This window comes from Schistocerca nitens, chromosome 6 (assembly GCF_023898315.1).
Source record: "Schistocerca nitens isolate TAMUIC-IGC-003100 chromosome 6, iqSchNite1.1, whole genome shotgun sequence".
NCBI classification, from domain to species: domain Eukaryota; kingdom Metazoa; phylum Arthropoda; class Insecta; order Orthoptera; family Acrididae; genus Schistocerca; species Schistocerca nitens.
In genome coordinates this window covers 697,603,488-697,619,041 of record NC_064619.1, presented here as the reverse complement: position 1 = coordinate 697,619,041, position 15,554 = coordinate 697,603,488, and the positions used below count along the sequence as shown (strand labels likewise).

General features: G+C 44.7%; 1 protein-coding gene across 7 annotated transcripts in view; it reads left to right on the top strand.

Annotated features, from left to right (window-relative positions):
• Nucleotides 1-15,554, top strand: part of LOC126262402 (protein rolling stone-like) — a 141,367-nt gene that overhangs the window by 43,775 nt on the left and 82,038 nt on the right. For 2 of the 7 annotated variants that reach the window (XM_049959025.1, XM_049959017.1), the window contains exon 1: nucleotides 2,151-2,461. The exons of 4 other annotated variants lie outside the window; for them this stretch is intronic. The gene's annotated coding sequence lies outside the window, so the exon portion shown is untranslated. Of the gene's footprint in view, nucleotides 1-2,149; nucleotides 2,462-15,554 lie in introns of those variants that run through there. One more of the 7 variants, XM_049959018.1, reaches the window with a different exon arrangement.

Genomic DNA, 15,554 nt, shown 5'->3' with positions numbered 1-15,554 from the left:
ACCATCTGTAAATGTGCAAATCGCTATCCCCTGACTTTTCTCACCTCGGAATATGTTTGGTTGTGGAGTGCACTTGTATCCAACACATATCTGTGGCAGTTTTTCCTGTGCTCGATTTTTCTGTTTCCTGAGATGTGACAAACTGCAGCATGTTAACACACTCTTGTAACAAGTCGTTATCATCAATTTTGTATTTCAGAAACGTCTGTAAGAGATTGGTAGCACTTTTGTATTTCATCCCATGTAGGTAGATAGCTCAAAAGAACCCGTCTGTAGTCTAAAAAGACATTAAAATGATATGTCCAGTGTACAATGAATAGCCAAAGAAACTGGTACACCTACCTAATATAGTGTAGGGACCCGGCGAGTACGCAGAAGAGCCGTGACACGACGTGGATGGACTCGACTAAAATCTGAAGTAGTGCTGGAGGGAACTGAAACCATGAATCCTGCAGTTCTGTCCATAAATCCGTAAGATTACGCGGGGGAGGGGATCTCATCTGAATAGCATGTTGCAAGCCATCTCAGACTTGCTCAATAATGTCCATGTCTGGGGAGTTTGGTGGCCAATGGAAGTGTTTAAACTCAGAAGAGTTTTCCTGAAACCACTCTGTAGCGATTCTGGACGTGTGGGGTCTCGCATTGTCCTGCTGGAATTGCCCAAGTCCGTCGGAATGCACAATGGATATGAATGGATACAGGTGATCAGACAGGATGCTTCTGTACGTTTCACCTGTTAGAGACGTATCTAGACTATCAGGGGTCCCATACCACTCCAACTGCACAGCTCCACACCATTACAGAGCCTCAAGCAACTTGAACAGTCCCCTGATGACATGCCGGCTGGGATGTCCGAGCGGCTCTAGGCGCTACAGTCTGGAACAGCGCGACCGCTACGGTCGCAGGTTCGAATCCTGCCTCGGGCATGGATGTATGTGATGTCCTTGGGTTAGTTAAGTTTAAGTAGTTCTAAGTTCTAGGGGACTGATGACCTCAGCAGTTAAGTCCCATAGTGCTCAGAGCCATTTGAACCGGCACCAATTCAGAGCCTCCGCCAGCTTGAACAATCCCCTGCTGACATGCAGAGTACATGAATTGATGAGGTTGTCTCCATAGCCTTACACGTCCATCTGCTGAACACAATTTGAAACGAGACTCTTTCGACCAGGCAACATGTTTCCAGTCATCAACCGTGCAATATCGGTGTTGACGGGCCCAGGCGAGGGGTAAAGCTTTGTGTCGTCCAGTCGTCAAGGGTACACGAGTGGGCCCTCGGCTCCGAAAGCCCATATCGATGATGTTTCGTCGAATGGTTCGCACGCTGACACTTGTTGATGGCCCAGCATTGCAATCTGCAGCGATTTGTCACGTTCAACGATTCTCTTTAGTCGTCGTTGGTCCCATTCGTGTCGAATTTTTTTCCGGCCTCAGCGATGTCAGAGATTTGATGTTTTACCGGATTCCTGATAATCACGGTACACTCGTGATACGGTCCTACGGGAAAATCCCCACTTCATAGCTACGTCGGAGATGATGTGTCTCACCGCTCGTTCGCTGACTATAACACCACGTTCAAACTCATTTAAATCTTGATAACCTACCATTGTAGCAGCAGTAACCGATCTAACAACTGCACCAGACACTTTTTGTCTTATATAGGCGTTGCCGACCGCAGCGCCGTCTTCTGCCTGTCTACGTATCTCTGTATTTGAATACGCATGTCTATACCAGTTTCTTTGGCGCTTCAGTGTATATTGATGATGAAATACAGTATAGATACTTTTCCAATGCTAGAAATAAAAGTAGTTATATATTCAAACCGTACATGACTGAAAACTTGATTTGATATCGAAAAACCGGAACATTTGCGCTTTTAGACAGAATCCGCTGGCGACAGCGCAGCGGGACTGGACTCGAATATCCGGACTGGCCCGGATATTACTTTAATGAAGGGTAACCGCTGAAAATGTCCATCAGGACAGATAATTCCTTCCGAAACTGAGTCCAGTACTTTACTCACTGCGCCACTTCGATTCACAGGACAGTACGGAACGATAGGCTGTGCCAGGAAGAGCAAGCTCGACCACAGACACAGATACGGATGCGATATCAGTTGCGAGCGCGCTCGGGCCCACCGGACCACGGAGACGCCCCTGGACCACGTGCGTGTCACGTGCGGGCACCGCTGGCTCCTGGAAAGCGGCGGTGTCGTCGGCGGCCTCGCGGGCAGGAGAAAACATAAACCGCCAGTTGCGCAACCAGCCGGTTTTCCTGCTCTGCCCGAGTACTGCGTTTCCTCAATCGAGAGGCCGGCATCCCGTCAGTGACGTGGCCGACAAGAAACTGGAGGCTCCAGGAACAAGCTCTCGATACGCGCTAAGCACGTACGCAGTGAGGGTGCTATATTCGACTGAAGTGCTCAACTCCGAGAAAAGCGACGTCCCATCTTCTCTCATCCACGGTTCGTATTCATTCAGTTTTTATCTCTGTCTTGTTGTAGTTTAATCTGCACCTTTCTGCACCACTTACAGCTGCGTTTTGTTATGCCATGTAATATATCAGATTGTTAAGGGGGAAAGTCTAAAATCAGAATTTAAGGCATCGTCCACAATGAGGTCTTTTCAGAAACGGGTGTGAAAAATACTAATGTCTTCTCAGGAACTTCGTTTAGACGCTCTTTTCCAAAACTGCAGATGAAGTACAGGGTGTTTAAAAAAAAGTGACACGTATTCCTACATGAGGTAGCATTCGTCACAACTAGAAGTGAAGTTCCGATAATTGTGCGTCCGGTAAGCAGTACCTGTTGTGATACATTCACTATATCCTCTCTTTCCCATCTGCCTATTACGCAGAAGTAGACACAATAGGCATTACTCCAACGGAATACCACGCTTCCCGACTCACCGTTCAATCATTTTCCGCTATGAATCAAGCACTCTTCCAAATACACTTTGTAACGTTCTTCGTAAAAGTATTGTGTTTTTGTTTGCCAATGAATATGAAATGCGTAATGTTTGTATCATGCAAATTTACTGTGTGATGTGTTGTTGAGCAAATGACTTAATCCGCAAAACCAATACGCAATTTTCATAATGAAATCAATCCCTCTGAAATTTACCTAGTCTAGTCAGCACCGAGTTCTATGGCCCTGTGCAATAAACTGATAAAATTCCCTATTCGCCGGCCGGAGTGGCCGAGCGGTTCTAGGCGCTACAGTATGGAACCGCACGACCGCAGGTTCGAATCCTGCCTCGGGCAGTTAGGTTTACGTAGTTCTAAGTTCTAGGGGACTGATGACCACAGCAGTTAAGTCCCATAGTGCTCAGAGCCATTTGAACCATTTCCTATTCAAATAAACAATGAAATAAATTTTCCTAAGCTCTAAAGTTGCAACGGATGTAATCTTGGTATCCTGATCTCTCCACAGTACGCATAGAAAATATTCAATCCTGGCATAGCGAAGTGCAATGCCGGCCGTAAAATAGATTCACACAAATAATATTAGTAGATTGGTTGATAAATGAATAACCTTGTAAATGTTCAGTGAAAATATTGGATATTGGCTCAGCGCTGTGCAATGCAGCCCGCATTGAAGCGGTTACAAACATTAATACTTTTCTGATCCTAGTACATTAATATGTCTCTGAATCTCATTTAAAAATGATTTCTTTCAAAAAATTATTCATTGGTTTCAAGTAAACACGACATAGAAGATGATGAGGTACTGATAAGGGGATATCCTAAGACCAAATGCTTCAGTTTGAAAATTGTATTCAAAATAAAGTTTCTCCTTCATAAAATGTGACATGAAACATTTTACATTAACTTCAAAATCAGTGGACTTCTCAACTGTTCTACAATTCTCACTTGCTGTCGTAATTAAAAACACTTGGATTGTTATATGACAAAAAGTCTGACATCGTTTGACAAAATAGATTACAAAATTTAACTTCTCTGTATCAGGATTAGAAAACACACAAAATATTACAAATCGTGTACACCTAAACAACCTTTACATTAAATCTGATGGAAAATGCTTGGTTCCTACATTCAAGGGTCAATAGTGTAAAAATTAGCGAAATCCAAATTGCGTTGCTGCATACTTAAAACTAGATGTACAAAATTTCATTACCTTACAAATTTGTTCCAGTTGCTTTACCTTCGAGTTACAGTATCAATTAATTGCCCCTCTCTAATTGACATGGACAATGATCAATATTGTTAACGATCAGTATCACTTCAATTCTTGATAATCTTATAGTCTTACAAATTAATAATACACTTTACACTTCTATAGAAACTATTACGACCTAACATTTACTGGCTCAGTGTGAACATAAACAATATCATTCGTCCATAGACCAACAGCTAAATTCTTCCAGTCAGCCGCTAGTTCCAAGTCTTACGTCCTACCTACGACAGAGTGAAACGGCAACTGCTACTGCGCTCCGCGCGCACATACTAACAATAGATTCTGTCATTCAGGCAACATCTTTGGTCCAGTGGTGTCAAAAATACAATCTCTTCTACAAAAGTATTGTCCCACGATCCGTATAAATCGCGTAGAAAACACAGCCGTTGCTTTTCTGCAAGGCTAACGTTGTGCAATAGCGCTAGTTCAAAATGGCTCTGAGCACTATGGGACTTAACATCTGAGGTCATGAGTCCCCTAGAACTTAGAACTACTTAAACCTAACTAACCTAAGGACATCACACGTTCACGCCCGAGGCAGCATTCGAACCTGCGACTGCAGCGGTCTCGCGGTTCCAGACTGTAGTGCCTAGAACCGCTCGGCCACCCAGGCCGGCAATAGCGCTAGTAATTAATCACGGAGTAATCGCTGATACACGGCACTTGCTAAATTTTTTGGTAAAGTCTGTGGCGCTCCATAGTTAAACGACCCGTATCTCAACAAGCATTGGTTTCTGGACATATAGTTATGAAACTTTTCTTCTTCTTTTTATCAATAGCACCTCCTTTAGGAATATGGGACACTTTCATTTAAACATCTTGTAAAGGCGAGTAGAAGCAGGACCAGTAAACGTGGCAGCTCAGTGGTTTTCCATAAACGACTTCAAATATCGTGCGAGGGCTGTTCAATAAAAATGATCATAATTTTTTATGGTCATAATTTCTCACGCTAAAATTTAATCTTGTGATATTCTGTTAGTTTAATGTGCAACAAACACACCGTACTAGTTTCATTGTTGGGACTCCTGGTTCCCGTCTGTGAGTGGCAGGCAAGTTCAGACACGTTCAGTAACGTCTACCGCTGCAATCTAGGTAACACGCGAGGAACAATATGCGGCTTTGAAATTCTGCTTTCGTTTCAACAAATCTTCAGCTGAGGCCTATACAATGTTACAGGAGGCCTATGGATATTCTGTTCTTCCCTACAGCACAGCTCGAAGGTGGTTTAAAATGTTTAAAGAGGGGAGACAATTACTTTCAAAGGAAGGTGGACCCGGTGCAACAATTACTGCTCTTACGGAAGAAAACATTTACACTGCTGCTGTCATTGTGAGGGAGGATCGACGAATTACCTTAAGATCACTTTCTGAAATACTGAACATTTCATTGGGTGCCAACCACACGTTGATGACAGAAAAATTACATATGACACGTGTTTGTGCACGATGGGTTCCCAGACTGTTGATTCCCGAGGAAAAGGACATTCGCGTGCAGGTCTGCATGCAGTTAAAATTGATGTCAGAGTAAGATCCGAAGTTTCTTTCAAGTGTAATCACTGCTGATGAAACTTGGCTACATCATTTTGATCCTGAGAGCAAACAGCAAAGCTCAGTGTCGAAATCTCCTTCATCACCAACCCCCAAAAAAGCAAAAGTGGTTGCTTATGCTGGGAAAGTTATGGTCATCTCTTTCTTCGATGTTCAAGGATCAGCAAGTTGTAGCTGCACGCACATCAGTAACTGGACAATACTACAGGGATGTCCTCAAAACATTGCAAGTCCATATCAGGCGCAAAAGACCACATTTCCGTGAAACCGTCTGGATGCTGCACCACGATAAAGCGCGGCCGCATATCGCCAATGTTGTTGCTGAATACCTTGCAAAAATCAACGTGAAGTGCATCCACTACCCTCCCTATAGTCCGGATTTAGCCCCGTGTGACTTCTTCCCTTTTCCCTAACATGAAGAAACGCCTTCGTGGGAGGCATCATCAGTCATCAGAAGCAGTGGTGAAGGCTGCGGAGGCCATTTTGAAGGACCTCTCAAAAAATGGTTTCCAGCATGTATTTGAAGACGGGCAAAAACGCAGGGACAAGTGCATCATTCTTGGGAGACTGCTTTGAGAAGGACCATCAAAATTGTGAGGATGAGTAAAGGTATGTTGTCAAAAATAATTATGACCATTCTTCATTGAACAGCCCTCGTATATACTTATAGGTCGCTTTCAAGCAGTAGATGGAATAAGTAAATAAAATGTCAAATCAAAATCCTTCAGCCGTCTATATCTCCAAACTTATTTTATTTTTGTACCAGCTGCAGTGTTACATGACGCCATCTTCAGTAGCCCTGAGCGATGTGTAGGAAGAATCTCACATCTTGCATAATCGAAATAGGGGCCAGCATACAGTCACTGTTGTCCATAGGCTGCTTCATAACATCGCGAGTCCTTCGACCATTGCTTACAGACTCAAGCAGGACTTTCAATCTTCAAACGATGATCGAAGGGATCGTGTTGTTATAAAGAAGACTGCGTATACCAGTGATTGTATGCTGGCTCCTATTTCGATTTTTCGAGAGGTAGGATTCTTCCTTCACGTCGGTCAGGGGGAATGAAGATGGGATAATGTAACATCGAAACTGGTAGCAAAATAAAATAAAATTCGGAATATGGAGGGATGAAGGGTTTCGATTTGATATTTTATATTGAACAGCAGTGGTGTCGCAACTATCCTGGATAAAGATGAAGTTACAGAGAATAAGTAAATATCGTGTGGCTCCCAGTCTAGTTAGTTGCATGTTCCATGGATCATGGAACGAATCAATTTACACACACACACCGCAACTTAATTTTTAAGTATGGCTACATGCTGAAAATTTATAGCTAAAAAAAATCTACAGATGTGAGTTAGTAATTCCTACCCACCATCTTGTACACATTAACAGAAATTCTTCTACAGAAGAGAAAGAGTTGTCAAGGAGAAACTTTCTTAGTTTGTTTTTCAAATTTTACTTTGCTACCTGTCAGACATTTTAAATCGTTGGGTAATTTATCAAAAAATTTTGTTGTGCCATTGTGAACCCCTTTTTCTGCTAAAGACAATCTTAATGTAAAATAATTAATGTGATTTTTCCTCCTGGTAGTGTAGTCATGTACATCATTGTTGCTTTTGAGCTGCAGTGGATTATTTCCAACAAACTTCTTGAGGGAATAAATATACTGTGAAGCATTAGTCAGAATGCCTAACTCTTTAAACAGGTGTCTACAAGATAATCGTGGATGAATAGCATATTACAGTACGTTTTTGAGCTATGATGGCTTTCTTTCTTAAACATGAGTTATCTCAGAATATTATTTCATATTACGTTATTGAATGAAAATATCCAAAATATGTCAACTTACTGATTTCTCTTTCCCCAAAATTTGCAATGATTCTAACTGCAGATGTGGCTGAATTACGTTGTTTTAGTAGTTCCAAAATGTACTTTTTCCGTTTAAATTCTTATCAATACGAACACATAAGAATTTTGAAGTTATAGCCGTATTTTATTATTTCCTCACCATGTGTTACACTTATCATCATTGTAGTATCCCTAAATGTGCATTAAAATTGAGGATGAGACCACTCGCAGAAGACCAGTCAATGATACTTTAAAGAACATTGTGTACTATTTCTTCTGTTTCTGTATGTGTGCTTGGATTGATATCAGTACTAATGTCATCTGTAAAAAGAATTACTTCTGGTGCAGGCCTTTCAATATGACCACACTTCGGCAGCTCACATGTCAGTGTCGATGCTTATTTTATCGAGCAGCTTCTCATTTACCCTCACCAGTCTAAGTGCACGCCGCCTGGGGAAGGGAAAAACCGAGCGTTTAAAACCGATGCCGGTATTTTAGTTCTGAATATCCGCTATTTTTCGGTATTCGTTTGGTCTCGGTTATAACAGGTGTTTTTTGTTTTTACTAGTAAGCGAGTGAAAAAATCGAATTATTAACTAGTCATAGCAGCAGTGCATTTTTTAAAAGGAGGATGTTTTTGTTCTTTAAATTTGCGTTGGTTTGATATATTGCGTTATTATAGAAAATGGGAAAAGCAATCAGTGATATTTTAATGAGAATGCAACAAACACGTGGAGTATGAATTGGTACAGAACTGCTAAGACAATGATGCCCACATCGGCCATGTGGTTCAAATGGCTCTGAGCACTATGGGACTCAACTGCTGAGGTCATTAGTCCCCTAGGACTTAGAACTAGTTAAACCTAACTAACCTCAGGACATCACAAACATCCATGCCCGAGGCAGGATTCGAACCTGCGACCGTAGCGGTCTTGCGGTTCCAGACTGCAGCGCCTTTAACCGCACGGCCACTTCGGCCGGCCATCGGCCATGTGTCGTGGCTTAAGCTACACATGTATGTGCACTATGAAAGACTTTCTTTTTTCGTAATTGAATTTGCATTCCCCCCCAGACGGGGGTCGGGCTGGCAGCAGCGTAACATGCCGCTCTGCAGCCTACACAAGTTAAAAACATAATGAGGAGATAATAAAACAATAAAAACAGGTGATAAAACGGTGACTGGTTAAAACTGTGCCATGGCGAAAAGTTGAGAAGTGAAAATAAAAAAGTAAAGGGTTGGTGATGCTGAGTAAAATACACAGTAATTAGACAGGCACAATTAAAAAACACGGCGACAGTCTGGTTTCTGTTTGCATGAGTTAAAAAACACACCTAGCGACAATATTGTGTCTGTTCGCAACACTAGAAGGAGTTGCACAACAATAAAAACTCACTTAAAACTGCACCATAGAGGAGACACGACGGCAGATCGGGGAGGGGGGGGGGGAATATGCAAGACTTGCCCCCACCCTATATATATGGTAATTTCTCGTTGTCGCTGGACGTCCGTTGTATGGCAGAATGACACCAATCCTAGTCTGGAAAAATTTTTATGAACTACAATATTTTAATGAATTACAATGCTGTATTTGCTTCAATACCAGGGTTGCCCGGAAAGTAATGCATCGCAGTTTTTTTTTTCTCAGCCGGAAACAATGCTACGAATGCTAAACGCTACGTATGTATCATTTCATGTCTCCTGAATGAACGTGCCACGTTTCCGTCACTTCCGACAGATAGCGTAGCTGAAGGACAGTTTCAAAATGGCGTCTGTAGGTGATGTACGTTACAAGCAACGTTCCATCATCGAATTTCTCCCTGCAGAGAAAGAAACTGTGGGGAATATTCACAAACGCTTGTGCAAAGTTTATGGAGCATCTGCTGTCGACAGAAGTACAGTTCGGCGGAGCTCCACGGTTTGCAACGGTCGGAGAGACCATCCACGGCTGTCATACCTGACATGTTGCAGTGAGCTGACTTTGTTCAAATGGTTCAATTGGCTCTGAGCACTATGGGACTTAACATCTATGGTCATCAGTCCCCTAGAACTTAGAACTACTTAAACCTAACTAACCTAAGGACATCACACAACACCCAGTCATCACGAGGCAGAGAAAATCCCTGACCCCGCCGGGAATCGAACCCGGGAACCCGGGCGTTGGAAGCGAGAACGCTACCGCACGACCACGAGCTGCGGACGAGCTGACTTTGTTTGGGCCATTAAAGGATGCCATTCGTGGAAGACAATTTGAGGATGATGAGGAGGTGATTCAGACAGTGAAACACTGGCTCTGCCACCAGGACGAGGATCGCTACCGACAGGGCAGACATACTTATTTTGCGCCAGGCCACAGAACGGGATGGAGATTGCGTGGAAAAATAATGTGTGTAGATAAAACACCGTTATCATTATGTTTAATAAAGAATTGTTGGCGCAAAAAATGCGGTGCACTGCTTTCTGGGCAACCTTCGTAGAGTAACGATCTGTCGGCGATTTCCTTGAAATAATAAAAGACGAAGAAAACTGTGATAACAGTAATAAAATTAAAAACTTAACAACAATTCATTCGTGGTGTACAATAAAAATAGAAAGAAGCTGGCCTGCTGCCTGGGTCAACATAATATACCTTTTGTGGTGTCACCGCCAGACACCACACTTGCTAGGAGGTAGCCTTTAAATCGGCCGCGGTCCGTTAGTATACGTCGGACCCGCGTGTCGCCACTATCAGTCATCGCATACCGAGCGCCGCCACACGGCAGGTCTAGAGAGACTTCCTAGCACTCGCCCCAGTTGTACAGCCGACTTTGCTAGTGATGGTTCACTGACAAATTACGCTCTCATTTGCCGAGACGATAGTTAGCGTAGCCTTCAGCTACGTCATTTGCTACGACCTAGCAAGGCGCCATTACCAGTCACTATTGATGCTGTAAAACATGTACCGTCAAGAGCGATGTTCACCAATTATGGATTAAAGTTAAGTATTCCAGAAGCTACGTACGTTTTTTACTAGTCTCATTTCCGTGTCCTATTCCAGACCTCACGCCAGCCTGCGTGAGCTTAAACGCGTGCCTTTCGGCTTCCTCCTAGTGGATTGGCTGTCTTGCCAATCCACAACACCTTTATCTGCTTGTAGTCATTCAAAACGGACAAATTAACATGAAAAATAGTTCCCAGTTTTCATCCTTTGACACTGATCATTAGTAATGCCCAAATAGTGGTACGGTCCCCGATTACAATACGATTTTTGAGCAGAGTTTCCAAAAACTGAATCAGCAGAAGAATACCGGTGATCTTTTTTGTAGTTTTCATCCACTTACCACATTTCGTGAAAAGCAACTGAGCCGCGCGTGGCTCGTGTTCACGCCACATCTCATTTGACATCCTGTTTTTATTGTACGACCACCTCGTTACGTTAATTTCAATTACTGGTCTCACTGAGTTGCCGCCTTGCCTGCCCGTGAGCGGCAGCAGCAGCGCTTATCTATATAAGCCCTGGCGTATTATCTTTGCTGACTGCTATTACTTCCCGGTTGTCGTGTGTTCGGAGTTAGTTGGGATCTGCCAGTGTGTTGGGAGGCGCTAAGCATTGCAGTTCGGACCTGGCAGTGTTTGATTTAGCACGTGGCAGAAGTTCAGTCGGGGCGCGGCTTCAGTGAGGTCCGGACAGCCACGACTCACCCGACGGTTGCCGATATACAGGCTGTTACAAAAAGGTACGGCCAAACTTTCAGGAAACATTCCTCACACACAAAAAAAGAAAATATGTTATGTGGACATGTGTCCGGAAACGCTTACTTTCCATGTTAGAGCTCATTTTATTACTTCTCTTCAAATCACATTAATCGTGGAATGGAAACACACAGCAACAGAACGTACCAGCGTGACTTCAAACACTTTGTTACGGGAAATGTTCAAAATATCCTCCGTTAGCGAGGATTCATGCATCCACCCTCCGTCGGATGGAATTCCTGATGCGCTGATGCAGCCCTGGAGAATGGCGTATTGTATCACAGCCGTCCACAATACGAGCACGAAGAGTCTCTACATTTGGTACCGCGGTTGCGTAGACAAGAGCTTTCAAATGCCCCCATAAATGAAAGTCAAATGGGCACCTGCCAACTCCGCATTTGTAAACATTGCACTGACTGCAAAACCACGTTCGTGATGAACACTAACCTGTTGATGCTACGTACTGATGTGCTTGATGCTAGTACTGTAGAGCAATGAGTCGCATATCAACACAAGCACCGAAGTCAACATTACCTTCCTTCAATTGGGCCAACTGGCGGTGAATCGAGGAAGTACAGTACATACTGACGAAACTAAAATGAGCTCCAACATGGAAATTAAGCGTTTCCGGACACATGTCCACATAACATCTTTTCTTTATTTGTGTGTGCGGAATGTTTCCTGAAAGTTTGGCCGTACCATTTTGTAACATCCTGTATACCTTGAGTGCGGACCACCTTGGTTAGTAGTCGGTCGTCCGTCTTGTCGGACGACGTGTATGTTGGCCGGCGATCGCTTATGGTTTACCTGCGTGTGCCGACTCGTGATTCGTCCTTGTTGTTGCACAATGTCTGGTCCTTCGTCCTTGTGTTTGTGAAATTTTGCGTAGCTTGTTATCTCGACTGCTCAGTTATTTTAGTGCTGTCTCCGTGCTCATGTCTGGCAGTCAGTTAGTTGGTGTGGATCAGCCAGGAAATCTCCTCACGGCGCAGTGGGCCGGGTCTGCTGGCTATCTCTACGCAGTGTCGGAGTGTGTGGGAGCTGTTCCGATTGCTACGAGGTTCGTGGTTCACCGACCCAGGACATCAAAGTTGAGTGGTGATTTAATTACCGAAGCCAGTCTGTTCAGATTGTGCCGTTGGTTTTCATGGTTGGCTGTTGGGGTTATTCCCGTGAGCAACAGCGGGTGTTCGGGTTGGCGAAGGTTTGGCCACCATCCGGTGGAGTTTAACTGTATGTTGGTTATTTGAGGTCCAAGTGCACCAGCGGAATCTTCTGCCTTGTGACCATTAGCGTTCCGGTTACTTGTTCTGGACGCTGACATAAAATTCAGGCAGTGTCCTTTCCTCACCGTGTTGTCGCTGACCAACACGTGTGTGTAGTTTTGACAGCATATGCATACTTGGTTGTGGGCGGCTACGCCTTTTACGTTTCGGCTTTGGAGTTCCTTGTGTACTGGTCCGGTGGAAAGCAAGTTGTCTTGTCGGTGGGTCCGTTGACTGTCTCTTGATTGGGTTGCCGGCGGATCGGATATAGTTGGGCCGACTACATGTCACCCCTAAGCGAACGTTAATATTTCAAGTGCAGACCGACCCCTGGAAACTTCTGAGCGCCGCTCGCTGTACTGCCTTTTCTTATTGGTGTTTGATTGTGTATTTTAATGGCTCATAGCCGATGGTTTGAATTTGTATGCTTTTAGTTGGGTTTTAAATAATGGCCCTTCAGCCGTTTTAAAATTGAAAGTTATTTACTTGTCAAGGTTTGCATTGTTTCGGCCTTCAGCCTCATTTAAATTTTTTTTTCTGGACAAAGCTTTGGACCTTCTGCCTTTGAAAATGTATTGTGGTTGTGTTTTTAAATCATGGGCCTTGTAATCTCCCCGCAGAACTTTATTAAATGAAAATTGGCCAAAACCTATAACAATATTATTAATTAAATAGTTAACCATGAACCAAATGCAACCTCTCAGCAGAACTTTATAACAATGATAATGAGCCAAGCGTAACCTCCTTGCAAAATTAAAGAATAATAATGGCCCAAATGTAAATTCCTAACAGAAATAATAATATCTGGTAAATATTATAAGGACAGCAGCGCTGACCTTCGGCCCTGTGAAATAATTAAACCTGATAAATTTTATAAGGACAGCAGCGCTGACCTTCGGCCCTATATTCTGAATAAAAACCAAAAATTCTTACCTCAGTAAAAACTGCATCTATATCTGCTCTTATCTATCGACACAGCTTCGTGCAATGCTGGCGTATATATTATTTGGATTATTGGAAGAAGTGATGATGCATTGAAAATGTTCTTTAAATTGAAATGACTGCTTTTCTTTAAAAGAGTTGCTTTATATTACGAAATTATTATTGGGGCATTTCTTTGCACAAATTAAATTACAATTAACATACATTATTAAATATGCGCAATGCTGCTTCATTATCTTCTACAACAATACTCATCGTCCACCACAATCCTGACCAGAGTCACAAGAAGAGCACGCCGTCGACGCATGCCGACTCGCTACACACTACTCTGTCGACTGACTACTACCTCTACCGACTCGCTACACACAACTCTGTCGCGATCAAGCGCAGACTAGCAACGATAAATAACTCTCTGGTCAGAGATTCTGTCATGCCTCGCCATCGCTGGTAATGAATACATATGTGTTTCAGCCTTCAGCCGTGTTAAAATTGAAATTCCTTACTTGTCGCCGGCCGGTATGGCCGAGCGGTTCTAGGCGTTTCAGTCTGGAACCGCGCGACCGCTACGGTCGCAGGTTCGAATCCTGCCTCGGGCATGGCTGTGTGTGATGTCCTTAGGTTAGTCAGGTTTAAGTACACTCCTGGAAATTGAAATAAGAACACCGTGAATTCATTGTCCCAGGAAGGGGAAACTTTATTGACACATTCCTGGGGTCAGATACATCACATGATCACACTGACAGAACCACAGGCACATAGACACAGGCAACAGAGCATGCACAATGTCGGCACTAGTACAGTGTATATCCACCTTTCGCAGCAATGCAGGCTGCTATTCTCCCATGGAGACGATCGTAGAGATGCTGGATGTAGTCCTGTGGAACGGCTTGCCATGCCATTTCCACCTGGCGCCTCAGTTGGACCAGCGTTCGTGCTGGACGTGCAGACCGCGTGAGACGACGCTTCATCCAGTCCCAAACATGCTCAATGGGGGACAGATCCGGAGATCTTGCTGGCCAGGGTAGTTGACTTACACCTTCTAGAGCACGTTGGGTGGCACGAGATACATGCGGACGTGCATTGTCCTGTTGGAACAGCAAGTTCCCTTGCCGGTCTAGGAATGGTAGAACGATGGGTTCGATGACGGTTTGGATGTACCGTGCACTATTCAGTGTCCCCTCGACGATCACCAGTGGTGTACGGCCAGTGTAGGAGATCGCTCCCCACACCATGATGCCGGGTGTTGGCCCTGTGTGCCTCGGTCGTATGCAGTCCTGATTGTGGCGCTCACCTGCACGGCGCCAAACACGCATACGACCATCATTGGCACCAAGGCAGAAGCGACTCTCATCGCTGAAGACGACACGTCTCCATTCGTCCCTCCATTCACGCCTGTCGCGACGCCACTGGAGGCGGGCTGCACGATGTTGGGGCGTGAGCGGAAGACGGCCTAACGCTGTGCGGGACCGTAGCCCAGCTTCATGGAGACGGTTGCGAATGGTCCTCGCCGATACCCCAGGAGCAACAGTGTCCCTAATTTGCTGGGAAGTGGCGGTGCGGTCCCCTACGGCACTGCGTAGGGTCCTACGGTCTTGGCGTGCATCCGTGCGTCGCTGCGGTCCGGTCCCAGGTCGACGGGCACGTGCACCTTCCGCCGACCACTGGCGACAACATCGATGTACTGTGGAGACCTCACGCCCCACGTGTTGAGCAATTCGGCGGTACGTCCACCCGGCCTCCCGCATGCCCACTATACGCCCTCGCTCAAAGTCCGTCAACTGCACATACGGTTCACGTCCACGCTGTCGCGGCATGCTACCAGTGTTAAAGACTGCGATGGAGCTCCGTATGCCACGGCAAACTGGCTGACACTGACGGCGGCGGTGCACAAATGCTGCGCAGCTAGCGCCATTCGACGGCCAACACCGCGGTTCCTGGTGTGTCCGCTGTGCCGTGCGTGTGATCATTGCTTGTACAGCCCTCTCGCAGTGTCCGGAGCAAGTATGGTGGGTCTGACACACCGGTG